Below are 15,905 nucleotides of genomic sequence, written 5' to 3'. Positions count from 1 at the left end.
ATAGGAACCTTGTGATCAAGGCCAGGCTCTTACTTAAAGTAATGTGATCATTCTATACACATTAGAAGTATACCAGAAGGCTAGGCCCGATGGCTCACACCTGTAATTCCAGCACTTTGGGAGGCCAAGGCCGGCAGATCACCTGAGGTCAGGAGTTCGAGACCAGCCTGGCCAACATGGTGAAACCCCGTCTCTATTAAAAATACAAAAATTAGCTAGGCGTGGTGGTGGGTGCCTGAATTTCAGCTACTCGGGAGGCTGAGGCAGTAGAATCACTTGAACCTGGGAGGCGGAGGTTGCAATGAGCCGAGATTGCGCCATTGCACTCCAGCCTGGGCGATGGATGAGACTCTGTCTCAAAAAAAAAAAAAAAAAAAGGAAAAGGACACTGGTGCCAGGGCTGGCTCATTGTTTTTCCCTGAAACACTTACTTTTCCATTTTGTTTTGCTATGTTAGATATATTCTATTGCTATTAGAAAATAATGGTCCTTAGAACAATGTTAAACTATTAAGAAGTTCTAGATATGTTTGCTGTTTTGATAATTAAAAATTGTATTTGACTAGTTGTTTTATGTAAAGCTGTGGATAGCAAGAAATGAAAAATTTTACATTTTAAATCTCTAAACTCTAAAAATTCATATACATAGAAGACATTCCATAGCATAAAATCTGGGAATTCATAGTATTTGGAACCAATCAGTGGAGCTGCATTGTGAATGTTGATTTCCAGGAGGGAGTGGTTGTGTTGGCCCAAGCTCTTGCTTACTAGGTTCTACGTCCAGTCACCATCCCCCATGGGATGGGCCTGAAGCACCCAGCGAAGCCCAGAGAGCCAGGCTCCAAGGGGCCCATGGCAAGGGCCAGAGGAGGAGGAGGGGAGGGGGAGGAAGAGGAAGAGGAGGAGGAGACACTAAGCATGGGTGCGGAAAGAAAGAGTGGCCAGAAAGAAGTGAGGGAGGTCAATGGGGCCAGACACCCCCAGGGCTGAAGACCACAGCAAGGAACTTGGGTTTTCTTTCAGCTACAGCAACCAGCCATCCCAGCCATCGGCTCCAAGCGTGAGGTTGTCAGGGAAAATAGAATGCAGAAGGCAGAGACCCTGTGGGGTGCCTTGGGTTGGGCTGGGGTAGCCATGCAGATGAGTGCTGGAAGCTGAATGGGCAGAACTAGCTGGTGGACTTAATGAGGAAAGGGATCCAGGAGGGTACAGGGTGAACCACGGTGCCATTTACTGCAAAAGGGACATCTAGGAGACTTAGGGAAGACATCCAGCTCTGATTTGGAGAAGTTGAGTTTGAGATGCCAAATGAAGAGCTATGTGGAGGCATCGAGCAGTCAGTCTGTTGTCGGAGTCTGGAGCTCGGAAGAGAGGCAGATGGCCCCAGTGTACCAGTCATCAGCTACTGATGGTATGCAGAGCCTGAGAATCCAGAGCACACGAGGAATGCCTGCAGAGAGGAGAGGGCTCTGGGCCTCAGAAAGTTCAGCTTCAGACAAGGAAGAGCCTCACAGCACATCTGGGAGAGAGGGAGTGCCCAGCAGAGGGCACAGGTCGTCCGGGCCAGATGCTGGAGAGACCCGGAAGGAGGCGGGCTGATGGTCCTAGTAAGATTGTACTTAACCTCCTTCTTACCTTATCCAAGGACAGGACGTCCCACGCTCAGTCCACAGGCATGTGGTGAGCACGCTTGGGCATGGTGGCAGGCTGGGCATGGTGGCTCATGCCTGTAATCCTAGCACTTTGGGAGGCCGAGGAGGGTGGATCACCTGAGGTCAGGAGTTCAAGACCAGTGTGGCCAACATGGTGAAAACCTCGTCTCTACTAAAAATACAAAAATTAGTGGGGCGTGGTGCTGGACACCTGTAGTCCCAGCTACTCAGGAGGCTGAGGCAGGAGAATGGCGTGAACCCAGGAGGCGGAGCTTGCAGTAAGCCTAGGTCGCGCCACTGCACTCCAGCCTGGGCGACGGAGAGAAACTCTGTCTCAAGAAAAAAAAAAAAGATTTTCCTCAAATAATGTTTGTAAATTGGCCTTGCCCTTGAGTTTACATTTGTGAATACAGTTCTGTGGTTGCTCTCATGTTATTTGGTTGCTTTCGGTTTGGATGTGGGAGTTTGGAAAGGCTCTCAGTGGAACTCCAGTGCAGTCTGAGCAGCCTTGGGAGGCTTGCAGGTGCTGAAAAGGCCTTTTATCTTTTCCTCTTACTCTCACTCACTCTTCCTGCAATATTTCAATCATTAAGCAGTCATTTAAGGCACAACAGAAGCTGGGTGTGGTGGCACATGCCTGTGGTCCCAGCTACTCAGGAGGCTGAGGTGGGAGGATCCCTTGAGCCCAGGAGTTGGAGGCTGCCGTGAGCTATCACTGTGCCACACACTCCAGCCTGGGCAACAGAGTGAGACTCTGTCTCAAAAATAAAAAGACACAACAGAATTATATGTTAAACTCACAGTGCTTTAGAGGTGGGAAGAATATACCAGGAAAATGCTAGCAACTGGAATTTCTAAAGCAGTTCCTAATAATATTAAAATTCATACATCTCTGCATTTGAAGCTGTTGTGGAATATGCGTTCTATCATCCTTTTTCAGTATTTCAGTATTTATTGGACAAAGACTGGCCTTGGAGAACACCACAGTTCTGCTCAATGCCACATTAGAAATTTTTCTGTTGTAAAAAAAAAAAAAAATGGACAAGTTATTCCTGCATCACCATAGTGATAGAATTAATAATTTGATTTAAAATAGAATATGCGGAAATAAATCATGGAAAAAGAAATGGTGTGAGCTTGGCAATAGGCAGATCGGAATTCAGATTCTGGCCCCACCCCCAACCACTGTGTGAGACTTTGGGCAAATTACTTTTATGGGAAAATTAACAGGATCTATTCTCATATGGTTGTGGGATTAAATAAGTAGATATCCAAAGTCCTCAAAATAGTGCCTGGCACTTAGTAAGCACTAGGTAAGTGTTATCTCTTGCTAGAATGTGACTGATACAGAAACTGACACCTAGAGAGGTGCCTACGATCACAGTTTCCCAGGAACAGATGAGACCACAGCCAAAATCTGCTATTTCTTTTAGATTTATTCTTTCAAATTACAGAAAGCCACAGATAAAAACTGCCTTGTGAGCGAGGCCCCAGGGCCTCAGGCCAAGACTCCCTTCTAGGCTTGTCAGGAATAAAACACCTTTAGCCAAAGCCTCTGTTCCAGCTTTCTGAACCCTGGGCCTGACAGAATTACAGAAACCAGTTCCCCCTTGAGGCCTCACTATCCTAGGCTAATTGTAACTTCTCCCATTTAGCTTGTTTCACCCATTTTAATACATATGGGAATCATGTGGAGCAATAACCTTTGCATCCTAATAACTATCTTGTTTTTCCTCTAGGGTCAAATTCTGGAATTGAGGGATGAGAGATTTCAAAAACAAGTAACATTTCAATAAATCTGTTAGACCAACATAGGGCTGCCAAATTTTTTTACTTTGCCAAATAAGATGTTAGAAAAAATAAAAGCTGCTTCCATCTGCCACCACCGTCACTTCATAAAAGAAAGGACATTTCGAAATCAGGCCAGTAACAGGGCATGACTCAGAGTGCAGTCCTCGGACCACGAGACTTGTGTATCTTGTTCAGCCTACTAGGTTTTGAATTCCCCAGGGAATGTGTCTTATTTATGTTTAAATGCCCAGCTCCTAGGTATAAAGTCAGTGTATAAAGTCAGTGCTCAGTCAATGGGCGCAGTAGCTCATGCCTGTAATCCCAGCACTTTGGGAGGCCGAAGTGGGTAGATCACTTGAGGTCAGGAGTTCGAGACCAACCTGACAAACATGGTGAAACCCCGTCTCTACTAAAAATGCAAAAATTTGCTGGCCATGGTGGCACACACCTGTAATTCCAGCTACTCAGGAAGCTGAGGCAGGAGAATGCTTGAACCTGGGAGACAGAGATTTCAGTGAGCTGAAATCAGTGCACTCCAGCCTGGGCAAGAGAGCAAGACTCCATCTCAAAAAATAAATGAATAAATAAAGTCAATGCTCAGTCGGTGCTATCTGAAATACATGAATTGACCAAACAAGAGCCGGTATTTGATGTGGTATTGATGGAAAAAGCCAACCCTCATCTCCTTGACGGGTCCATACTCACTCGCCTTTCCCCATGCTGATTCCCACTATTCCTGCGTGTTTTCCATTTTCTTTACATCTAAATTGCTCTTGGAAAAGCTCTGACTTAAATCTTGGTGTGACACTAAGTGTTACCTTGCTCAACAGAATTGCATCTTTTTTTTTTTTTTGAGGCAGAGTTTCGCTCTTGTTGCCCAGGCTGGAGTGCAATGGCGCGATCTTGGCTCACCACAACCTCTGCCTCCCGGGTTCAAACAATTCTCCTGCCTCAGCCTCAGAATTGCATCTTGAACCCTAGTGCTTATGAAGAAGGTAATAATTCTAAGACCTCTTAAAGTTATTTCTTCCGTGGCAGGAGTTATGGGAGTCTTTTGGGCTTCTCAGTGCTGCTGAAATTCTTAGGGCCTCAGGAGGCCAAGCTGCCAATTAAGAGAATCCAGTAGTTCCTCAAAAGGTTCAACATCGAATTACCCAGCAATTCCACTCCTAGGTGTAAACCCAAGAGAAATAAAAACATACCTCCACACAAAAACTGGTAGATGGATGTTCATAGCAATATTTGTCATCATAACTATAAGGTGAAAACAACCGAAATGTTCATCAAATGAAGAATATAATAGACAAAACGTGATACATCCACACAATGGAATATTACTCGGCAATGAAAAGGAATAAAGTGCTGACACATGCTACAACATGGATGAACCTTGAAAACATCACGCTAAGTGAAAGAAATAAGACAAAAAAGACACATATTATATGATCACATATATATGAAATGACCAGAACAGGTAAATCTACAGAGACAGAAGTCAAGTAGTGGTTTCTAGGGGCTGGAGAGAGGGGGGACTTAAGAGTGACTGCTAATGGATGGAGGGTTTCTCTTTGGGATAATGAGTAAGTTCTGGAATTGGATAGTGGTGATGATTGCACAATTTTGTGAATATACTAAAACCATGGAATTGCATACATCAAAATGGTGAGTTTTGTCTTATTTGAAATTATAAGTTATGTAAATTATATCTTGATTTAAAAAAAAAAATGACAGGAGTAGGAAGAATCCAGGGCAGGAAAGGCAATGGGAGCTCTGTGGTCAGGCCGGGCCACGGGCACGGTCTAGGGGAGGACTCATGTGAAGACAGAGATGCTGCCTTGTCCTTCAGGCTTCCTTGGTGAGTCAGGGGTCCTCTTCTGAAGTACAGGTTAAGGTCTGAATATGTGTTTATAAGGCCTGCTTCTTCATACTTGACCCACTGAAAATACATGCCCCCACACACTCTCCCCAAGCCTGCAAATGTGTGTGTGGATAGGGACCTCCAAAACTGTAAAGCACCCATGAAAAAAGTCTAAGGCCATGAAGATCTGTGTTGTGCTGCTTGGCATGCAAGGAATGGAAACTTACTAAGTGACTTCAAGAAAAGGGGGGCTTTCTCCTGAGGATCTGGAAGCTGGTATTGAGCCAAAGGCCCTGTGGGGAAAAGTATTCTGTTCTTGCCTTCGGGCTTTTCAACTTTGCCATCCCTGTTTACTCCACTCATATCTCGTCCACTCCATAATCTGCAGCCCAATTCCAGAGGGAGCAGGGGAGATGGGCTTTGCTAAGGCCAGGCCAATTCTTACCTAGCCTTGTCGCATCAAACAGGCCCACTGGCCAGTTGCTGGGGCTCACTTGACCCAGTTGGTGGCCATTTGTGTGTCCCTGAACAGGTGCTGTGGTGAGGCAGGGCCAGCCAGGTGGCACTGACCAGCTGCAGGACTGATGTGATTGCAGGACTGTGAGAATAATTATTATCACTGAGCTTTAAATATAAATACTGTGTTTTCTGTAAAAGTGAGTGTCCTTGAAGCATTGAGCAAGCTGTGCAAATTACCAGAGATTATATTTTATATTGAATTTCCCAGTTCCTACTGTGAAAATTTAAAAACAACCTCTACTGAATTATCCCCCAAAATGCATTTCCTCTAACTCCTAATACTAAGTGATTATGTAACCATGGAAACGGTTATTTTGGGAGAAAGAAAATCAGAGAGAATTGGATCTTTAGCATAGCTTTATCAAATCGGACTTTGCTTAATGGAACTTTAAACTCCACAGCTCACTGAGTGTAGGTTCTTATGCTCAGTACGACACATGATAAGCTCCTTTAGGGTACATGCATTTCAATAATTGGTTTTTGAATTTTCTAAGGAGAGACACTATCCCAGAAAAAAAGAAAAGAGCAGTGAAAAAAGTCAAGTGATTTTTCTGCTGCAGTCCCAGATCTGTTTTCTGTCATCTTTCAGGAGTTTTCTTGACCCCATTGGCCCTCTTTGGCACTGATTTGATCCTATGGCTGTCAAGTCCTGGAATACTCAGCTTTCAGGACAATCTGGAAATTATTAGCACAAATGAAATTTCAACTTCAAAGTTAATTTTTTGAAGGTCATTTTAAAATGAAAGGAATTGGCCTGGCACGGTGGCTGACACCCGTAATCCCAGCACTTTGGGAGGCTGAGGTGGGCTAATCATCTGAGGTCAGGTGTTTGAGACCAGCCTGGCCAACGTGGTGAAACCCCATCTCTACTAAAATTGCAGAAATTAGCTGGGCATGGTGGTGCATGCGCCTTTAATCCCAGCTACTCGGGAGGCTGAGGCAGGAGAATCGCTTGAAACCGGGAGGCGGAAGTTTCAGTGAGCCGAGACCACGCCATTGCACTCCAGTCTGGGTGACAAGAGTGAAACTCTGTCTCAAAATAAATAAATAAATAAAAATTTAAAAAAATAAGATGAAAGGAACTATAATTTTAAGTTATGCATATTACTGTATATACTGTTGAACTTATTAAATATATAGCAGCCATCTGGATGCATATACACATTCTTCTTACCTCTCATTTTGATCTCTATCTCTAGCCAAATTATTTTCAGGTTTTTTTTTTTTGAGTCGTTCTGTCACTCAGGCTGGAGTGCAGTGGCGCAATCTCCACTCACTGCAACCTCAGCCTCCCAGGTTCAAGAGATTATCCTGCCTCAGCCTCCCTAGTAGCTGGGATTACAGGGGCCTGCCACCACTCCTGGCTAATTTTTGTATTGTTAGTAGAGATGAGGTTTCACAATATTGGCCAGGCTAGTCTCGAACTCCTGACTCAAGTGTTCTGCCCACCTTGGCTCCCAAAGTGCTGGGATTACAGGCATGAGCCACTGTGCCCCGCCTCTCAGATTTGTTTTCTAGAGCTGCAAAATTGGAAATGTTCCTGTTTATGGGCACTACAATAACATTTACTTTAGCTATGAAAAATAAATGTAGCATCAGGGACTAGGTAGGTAGACAAGATGTCTCTATGTGTGGCCATCAGCCCCTGTTACATGTTTCTTTTACTATCCTCTAGAAACCCTTGCCCTGAGACATCCAGAAGAAAATTTTTAGTGGGATTACCACAAATCTTTTTGTGTGTAAAACCTGTTTTTAAAATAGCTCAGAAAATCTACTTTCTTGAGTGGAGAACTGCAGTGGCTTCCCATTCCTTATCTAACGTAACCCTCAGACTTCCTATACAGAGAGGATGCCTGGAAGAGGATGGCGCTCAGGACCTGGCCTCTGCCCAGCACATATATCACAGGAATCTCCGATGACATTCACCATTCACTGTACATACTCCTAGATTCATGGCGTGAAAATCAAGACCTTCAAACTATAAAACAAAAATCACATTTTTGATGCCTTAGAGCTGGATTTTTCAGTATTTCTTAGAAATGGAAGGCTTTGTCACACAGAACTGTATGGAATGCCAGCAGCAAAGAGGGAAAAGGCAAGTCCCCTGGCTTAGCAGGCAGTGAGGAGCCAGAGCCCTTGTATTCACTTCTGGCCTGCTGCTTGCTCTGTGGCCCCTCTGTTGCCTCCAAATGTGAGGCTCCACAGAGTGCGGTTTAAAAACTAGTACCAGTCTTCCAAATTCATACCAGCACAACCAAATGCAATTTATAGCCAATGCCAAAGCAAAGTGGTATTTTATTAAGATAAATATATGAAACCGAGGTGAAAATTTAATAAAATAAAATTTAGTTTACATATTCACATTTGTAACATTTACTTATTATAAACAAACCAGAAGATCTCTATGGCTGTATTGATAAGAACAAAATTGGAATTTAGTGGTCTTAGATGACGGTTGAGTTTTTCGCTAGACTCAACATCCAGCTTATCCCTGCTGGGGATGGGCGTGTGGGAACATCCTGACATATGCAGATGAGTTGTTGCAAATGGTAGCAAAAATGGGGTCTTTTGTTAAGGTTGCCTTGTAGTCACAAGAAACATTTTAAGTTAAATGATGTAGAAATGTGAAAAGGAGAATCGTAAGAAATTTTCTTCTGGCTGGGCACAGTGGTTCACGCCTGCAATTCCAGTACTTTGGGAGGCCAAGTTGGGAGGATCGCTTGAGCCCAGGAGTTCAAGACTAGCCTGGTTCTCTAGTGTCTACAAAAAAAAAAAAAATACCCCCCAAAATTAGCTAAGTAGGGTGGTGTGTACCTGTAGTCCCAGCTACTTGGGTGGCTGAGACAGGAGGATTGCTTGAGCCTTGGAGTTTGAAGCTACAGTGAGCCAAGACCGTGCCACTGCACTCCAGCTGGGCAACAGAGTGAGACCCTGTCTCAAAAAACAAAGAAAGAAATTTTCTTCCAAGTTGAATTCTTAACAGTCTCTAACAGCTCTTCACATTCTTTAACACAAATGTGACATCTGATAAACGTTATATTTATAGCATTGGGTTATGGGTTACGTTGTCCCCTGTGAGAACATGACAGTTGCTCTGTGAGGAGAGCTTGGGCCCTGCAGGTGAGCCCCAGCTCAAGTGGCCTTGGGTGAAGCAGGGTGTGCATCCTCTGTGCCTCTTAGGGACTTGCTTCTACCATTAGACTACTCAACAGGTGCTGCACTGTCTACAAAAATGACCAGAATCTCCTTCCAAACAACACATTTGAAAGAAGTTGAAAATATGTGCGTAATATTTTTATAGGAATTTGAGATACACAGATAGATGCATTTTTCAAAACTCAGCAGATATACACTTAAGATTTGTGTTTCATTGGACATACATTTTACATTGAAAGAAAAAACCATGAACAAATATTGATTCTTAGATAACAATCTGTGAGCTGCAGTATTTCAGACGGAGTGTACTGCTGTCTTCGCTTTTTTTGAAATACATAAAAAATAAGATGGGTTGAGGAATGGATAAATGGATAGATCTGTGATTTTTTTTTTTAAGTACACTAAAAATGAAGCTGGGCACAGTGGCGTGTGCCTGTAATTCCAGTTACTCAGGAGGCTGAGGCAGGTGGATTGCTTGAGCTTAGGAGTTCGAGGCCAGCCTGGGCAATGTAGCAAGAACCTGTCTCTGAAAAAAAAAAAAAGATGCCTAAAAGTACAGTCAAATGAAAATGTCCGAATCTAAATAGTAGGTATTCGAGTATTCACTACAAAATTGTTTCTAATTTATTTTATATTTGAAATTTTTATAATAAAATGTAGGGGGAATAAAGAAAAATACATATATGTAAAGCTGTGATCAGAAGCTTACAGAAAAATAAGTTACATAGTAGGACAGGTTAATAAATCGCCAGTACCCTACAAATTAGTGTGAAACATAAGACACTTGTGTGTGTCAGGTTTTATCACAATACTTTTGTTTGCTGAATTCTTTGAAACAGTTCCAAGGAATCCAGGGAACTCAGGGAAGACTGCTAAGTACTGTACTACTATTAATAAAGGTACAGTTTCAGAATTATTTGAGGTGTGTCCCACCAGGTGAGGTGGCTCACATCTGTAATCCCAGCACCTTGGGAGGCCAAGGCAGGAGTACTGCTTGAGCCCAAGAGTTTGAGACCAGCCTGGGCAACATGTTGAGACTTCGTCTCTACAAATAATTTTTAAAAATTAGCTGGGCATACTGCCACACACTTGTAGTCCCAGCTACTCCAGAGGCTGAGATGGGAGGATTACTTTAGCCCAGGAGTCGAGGCTGCAGTGAGCAATGATCATGCCACTGCACCCCAGCTTAAATGACAGGGTGAGGCCCTGTCGCAAAATATAATAATAATAGGCCAGGTGCAGTGGCTTATGCCGGTAATACCAGCACTTTGGGAGGCCGAGGCGGGCGGATCACCTGAGGTTGGGAGGTCACGACCAGACTGACCAACATAGAGAAATCATGTCTCTATTAAAAATACAAAATTAGCCAGGTGTGGTGGCATATGTCTGTAATCCCAGCTACTCAGGAGGTTGAGGCAGGAGAATCACTTGAACCCGGGAGGCAGAGGTTGTGGTGAGCCGAGATCGCACCATTGCACTCCAGCCTGGGCAACAAGAGCAAAACTCTATCTCAAAAAATAATAATAATAATAAAGAGGTGTGTGCTGTGTATTGCTTAGTACCCAAGTGTAGCTGTAAGATAGCTCATATTTATTGAAACTTGCCATGTGGAGGTACATTTTATGCACACTGGATGAGCTAACAGTAATCCTCACATTAACTCAATGAGTTCATTATCTTCATTTTGCAGATGAGGAAATAAAGGCACATAAGATTACACAAGACTACACAATACCAATTATTACTTGATTGATCCAGGATTTCAAATTTTAAACCTAAAGATTATGAGAGACTACTTTAGATTAAAAGTTCACCAAGCATTCTGTGAGCATCAGATGCATGCTAGACACTGCCAGCCACTGAATGACAAAGATGAATGAGGCATGGACCTATGCATTTGAAGAAGGAGATTGCCACAGGGACATCCTTTTTCTCAGATTCTGAAGGAACTCTCATCAACTTCCCATCTCCATCCACTTCATATCTTGAACCTAATTTTCCAATGAAAGAAAAAGGATAGCTTTTTCTTGAGATGGAGTCTCGCTCTGTCACCCAGGCTGGAGTGCAGTGGCACAGTCTTGGCTCACTGAAACCTCCACCTCCCAGGTTCAAGCTATTCTCCTGCCTCAGCCTCCCAAGTAACTGGGATTACAGGCACATGCCACCACACCCAGCTAATTTTTGTATTTTTAGTAGTGCTGGGGTTTCACCATGTTGGGCAGGCTGGTCTCGAACTCCTGGCCCACCTCGGCCTCCCAAAGTGCTGGGATTACAGACATGAGCCACCACACTCAGCCCAGGATAGCTTTTTATGTACATATAGAGGTCCTTATGGTTCAAGAAAGTGAAAAGACAAGCTCATAGAATGGGAAAAATGTTTATAAATCATGCGTCTGATAAAGGACTTGTATCTAGAATCATAAAGAACTCTTACAACTCAATAATAACATAAGTAAACCAATTTTTAAATCAGCAAAGGATCTAAATAGACTTCTCCCAAGTAAGATAGATGAATGGCTAATCAGCCATGAAAAGATGCTCAACATCTTTAGCCATTAGGAAAATGCAAAGCAAAACCACAGTGACATTCCACTTCATAACCCTAGGATGGCTGTGCCCAAAAAGTCAGATAAAACAAATGTTGCTGAGGATGTGGAGAAATTGGGATCCTCATATACTGCTGGTGGGAATGTCAAATAGTCCAGCCACTTTAGAAAACAAACTGGTAGTTCTAAAAAACATTAAACACAGTTGCCATATGGCCCACCCATTCCACTCCTAAGTGTATGTCCAAGAGAATTGAAAATATACATCCACGCAAAAATTTCTAGACAAATACTCATAGCAGCATTATCCATAATAATCAAAATGTGTAAACAGACTGGGCATGGTGGCTCACACCTGTAATCCCAGCACTTTGGAGGCCAAGGTGGGTGGATCACTTGAGCTCAGGAGTTTGAGACCAGCCTTGGCAACATGGTGAAATCCCTTCTCTATGAAAAATTATCCAGGCATGGTGATGTGCACTGGTAGTCCCAGCTACCTGGGGGGCCGAGGAGGGAGGATTGCTTGAGCCCAGGAGGTCAAGGCTTCAGTAAGCCAAGATTGCATCACTGCACTCCAGTCTAGGTGACAAAATGAAACCCTGTTTCAAAAAAAAAAAAAAGTGTGAACAACCCAAATGCCCATCAGCCGATGAATGGATAAACAAAATGTGACCCATCCACACCATAGAATGTTATTCAGTTACAAAAAGGAATGAAGTCCTGATGCATGCTACAACATGGATGATCCTTGAAAACTTTATGCTAAGCCAAAGCTGCCAGACACAAAAGACCACATATGGTATCATTTCATTTATATGAAATGTCCAGAATAGGTATATCTATAGAGACAGAGTAGATTAATGTTGCATGGAGCCAGGTGGACTTGGGGGATGAGGAATCGCTTTAATGGGTACACAGTTTCCTCTTGGAGTAATGAAAGTGTTCTAAAAGTGATGGTGGAGATGGTTGCACAACTTTGAATACACAACAAAAAAGTCATTGAATTGTGCACTTTAATCAAGACTCCGTGTTGCAACTGGCTTCTGAGAGCTTTACTTGGACACTTAAGTAAAATTAATTTGGAGACTCCTGATCATTCGAGTCTGCCTAATTTCAGGGCCTTCTGATTTAATACCGGGGGTAAGATGCATTATGTTTCATCCGTGTGCCACACATGGTGACAGTGTGGGGATGCTTCTGAGAGGATGCGGTATGAGATCTACAGCATTTCAGATTGTGCATGTACTTACTTTGTCTTTTTAAAAATCAGTTTGAGAGAGAAAGGCGGAAGAAATGAAATAGAAAAGAAAAAAATACCGATTCAAAATACAGTTCCCATACTGAAAATATGTCTTAAAAATCTCTTTAGCCGGGCGCAGTGGCTCACGCCTGTAATCCCAGCACTTTGGGAGGCCGAGGCGGGTGGATCACAAGGTCAAGAGATCGAGACCATCCAGGCTAACGCGGTGAAACCCCGTCTCTACTAAAAATACAAAAAAAAATTAGCCGGGCGTAGTGGTGGGTGCCTGTAATCCCAGCTACTCGGGAGGCTGAGGCAGGAGAATGGCATGAACCCAGGAGGCGGAGCTTGCAGTGAGCAGATATCGCGCCACTGCACTCCAGCCTGGGTGACAAAGCAAGACTCCGTCTCAAAAAAAACAAAAAAAGAAAAGAAAAAGGAAAAAAAAATCTCTTTAAAAAAACTATTTTTGTGGAAATTGGCAGGTAATTTCTAAGTTGTTTCCATAGGATTTGGAGTTGTTCTTCTCCACGCAGTGCCTGACACAGTAACATATAAATATGAGATGTTATAGCATATATCACTACTTTGTTCCTTTCAGTAGTTGAACCACATGAATGAACAACTAAATCTAACCAAATTTTGTAAACTCTTCATTATGATGGGCTAGTGCACTTCTGTGCACCGCTGACGTGAAATTATTGTTTTGTTTTGTTTTGTTTTGTTTTTTTGAGATGGAGTCTAGCTCTGTTGCCCAGACTGGAGTGCAGTGGCCCGATCTCGGCTCACTGCAAGCTCCGCCTCCCAGGTTCACACTATTCTCCCACCTCAGCCTCCTGAGTAGCTAGGACTACAGCTGCCCACCACCACACCCAGCTAATTTTTTGTACTTCTAGTATTTTTAGTAGAGACGGGGTTTCACTGTGTTAGCCAGGATGGTCTCGATCTCCTGACCTCGTGATCCGTCCGCCTCAGCCTCCAAAAGTGCTGGGATTACAAGCATGAGCCACCATGCCCAGCCCCTAGCCCAGTATTCTTATGTATACAAAATTAATTTTTGGCTGGGTACGGTGGCTCACGCCTGTAATCCCAATGCTCTGGGAGGCCAAGGCAGGAGGATCGCTTGAGCCCAGAAGTTTGAGAGCAGCCTGGGCATCTTGGTGAGACCTCGTCTCTACTAAAAGTAAAAAAAAAAAAAAAAATTAGGCAGGCCATGGTGTTGTGCACCTGTGGTCCCAGCTCCTTGGGATGGTGAAGTGGGAAGATTGCTTGAGTCTAGGAGTTCGAGGCTGCAGTAAGCCATGATCAAGTCACTGCACTCCAGCCTGAGTGGCAGAGCAAGACCTTGCCTAAAAAAAAATTAAAATTGAAAAAAGAAAATTATTTTTCTTTAAAGCTCAGATAGATGTAAGCATAATATCTCTTCATAGCAGCATTATTCACAATTGGGCAAAAAGTGGAAACAACACAAGTGTCATCAGCTGACAAATGGATAAACAAAATGTGGTGTATCCCTACAATGGAATATGATTCCGCCACAAAAAGGAATGAGGAGCTAAACTGTGCTACGGCACAGCCTCCTTTAGAGCACAAGTGTTCTAGCTCAGAGAAAAGTGAAAGCTGTAATCGTGTGTTGTGTAAGCACTTCCTTCGTCCCAGTGAACAATAATAATGTGTTCACAATATCAAGGAATGTAATTAAAGCTTTTCAAATAGAACTTAAAGTATAAGGAAGCTGCTTTTTGATAATTTCATATCAAAGAAAGCATTCAAAAAAGGAAGAAAGTAAAACCTTTCTTAGGGTAGTGCATGCATTAGCGGTTAGAATTAAATATCTTTATTTCACCAAACTCCCTTGATCACATAATAACTAGGATCCATGATATCAACAAAAGCTACCTTTGAACTATAGCATTATTCTATTATTATATTAACTGACTTAAGGAACTCTCCACACAAATAGAATTTCCATTTACTTACAATTTTATTCATGTGACAACATTTAAGTACATGGGATGCTCATATTTCTCATTCTGTTCGATATTTGTGAAAATGTAGTGTTCTTCATTATTTCTGTGAAGAAAGAATGAAAGATTCCTTATCCAGCTACTGAGGCAGGTAGTCATTGCTAAGAAAGTAACTGCTTTGCCATGACTTTCTGCCAGGCTACATGCAGTGACTAAATATATCTTCTAAGATAGACAAGACTTAACAGATCGTTTTGCCAAAAAAGGAAATTTTTTATTAACCTCAGTTGAACATGTTTAATGACATCCCAGATCTCTTTTAAAATAGGAGACTCAGCAGAGGTGAACACCGATGCAAAGGTCAGTTTCTCATTCCAGCTCTTCCTTTGAAACATAGTGTGACCTGAGCAAATCTGTGTATTTGGTATCTGGGGCACCCCCTCTGAGAAAGCTCTTTATCTAGGAGTCCTCAGACTTCCCTTTGTTACCCTTGGTTAACCACGTGCTTCTCATAGTTAGCGTTCTTCCCTGGAATGATCTACAGGAGACCTGGTGGACCTATTTGGGAATGCTGCTGTGACAGATTCAGTCATGTACACAGTCATAGGCAGCTGCAGAGAAGAGGAAGCACCTGGAGGCCTCCAGTGAGTAACAGCCGTGTTGAATGCACTTTGTCCTTCTTTCTTTGATTTAGTTCACGTAAATGACATTGAGGAATTTGCTTTTTTTTTTTTTTTTTTGAGACACAGTCTCACTCTGTCGCCCAGACTGGAGTCAGTGCTATGATCACAGCTCATTGCGGCCTGGACCTCCCAGGCTCAAGTGACCTCCCACCTCAGCCACCTGAGTAGCCAAGATCACAGGTGTGCACCACTATGCCCAGCTAATTTTTTGTATTTTTAGTAGAGACGAGGTTTCACCGTGTTGCCCAGGCTGGTCTTAAACTCCTGGGCTCAAGCAATCTGCCCACCTCAGCCTCCCAAAGTGTTGGGATTACAGGCATGAGCCACCGCACCCAGCCTTCATCAGCTTTCAATTCTCTTTTAACCCCTAAACTAATCTTAAAATACACTTTCTCCTACAAATATGTTAAGATTCACTATGAAGTATTGTTTTTCAGATGCCAGTCGTGGCTACAATTTATTGTATTTAGGGCAAGGTTAATCATGATTATTTG

The 15,905-nt window shown here is 43.0% G+C and overlaps 1 protein-coding gene across 3 annotated transcripts in view; it reads left to right on the top strand.

Moving 5' to 3' along the window:
* The window catches only part of GNAL (G protein subunit alpha L), a 195,084-nt gene that overhangs the window by 136,271 nt on the left and 42,908 nt on the right, over window positions 1-15,905 (top strand). The window lies entirely within an intron of this gene.

Source organism: Hylobates moloch, unplaced genomic scaffold (assembly GCF_009828535.3).
Source record: "Hylobates moloch isolate HMO894 unplaced genomic scaffold, HMol_V3 SCAFFOLD_5, whole genome shotgun sequence".
In the NCBI taxonomy this organism is placed as follows: Eukaryota; Metazoa; Chordata; class Mammalia; order Primates; family Hylobatidae; genus Hylobates; species Hylobates moloch.
Note: the sequence above shows the minus strand (reverse complement) of the source record. Positions and strands in the feature narration are given on the sequence as shown.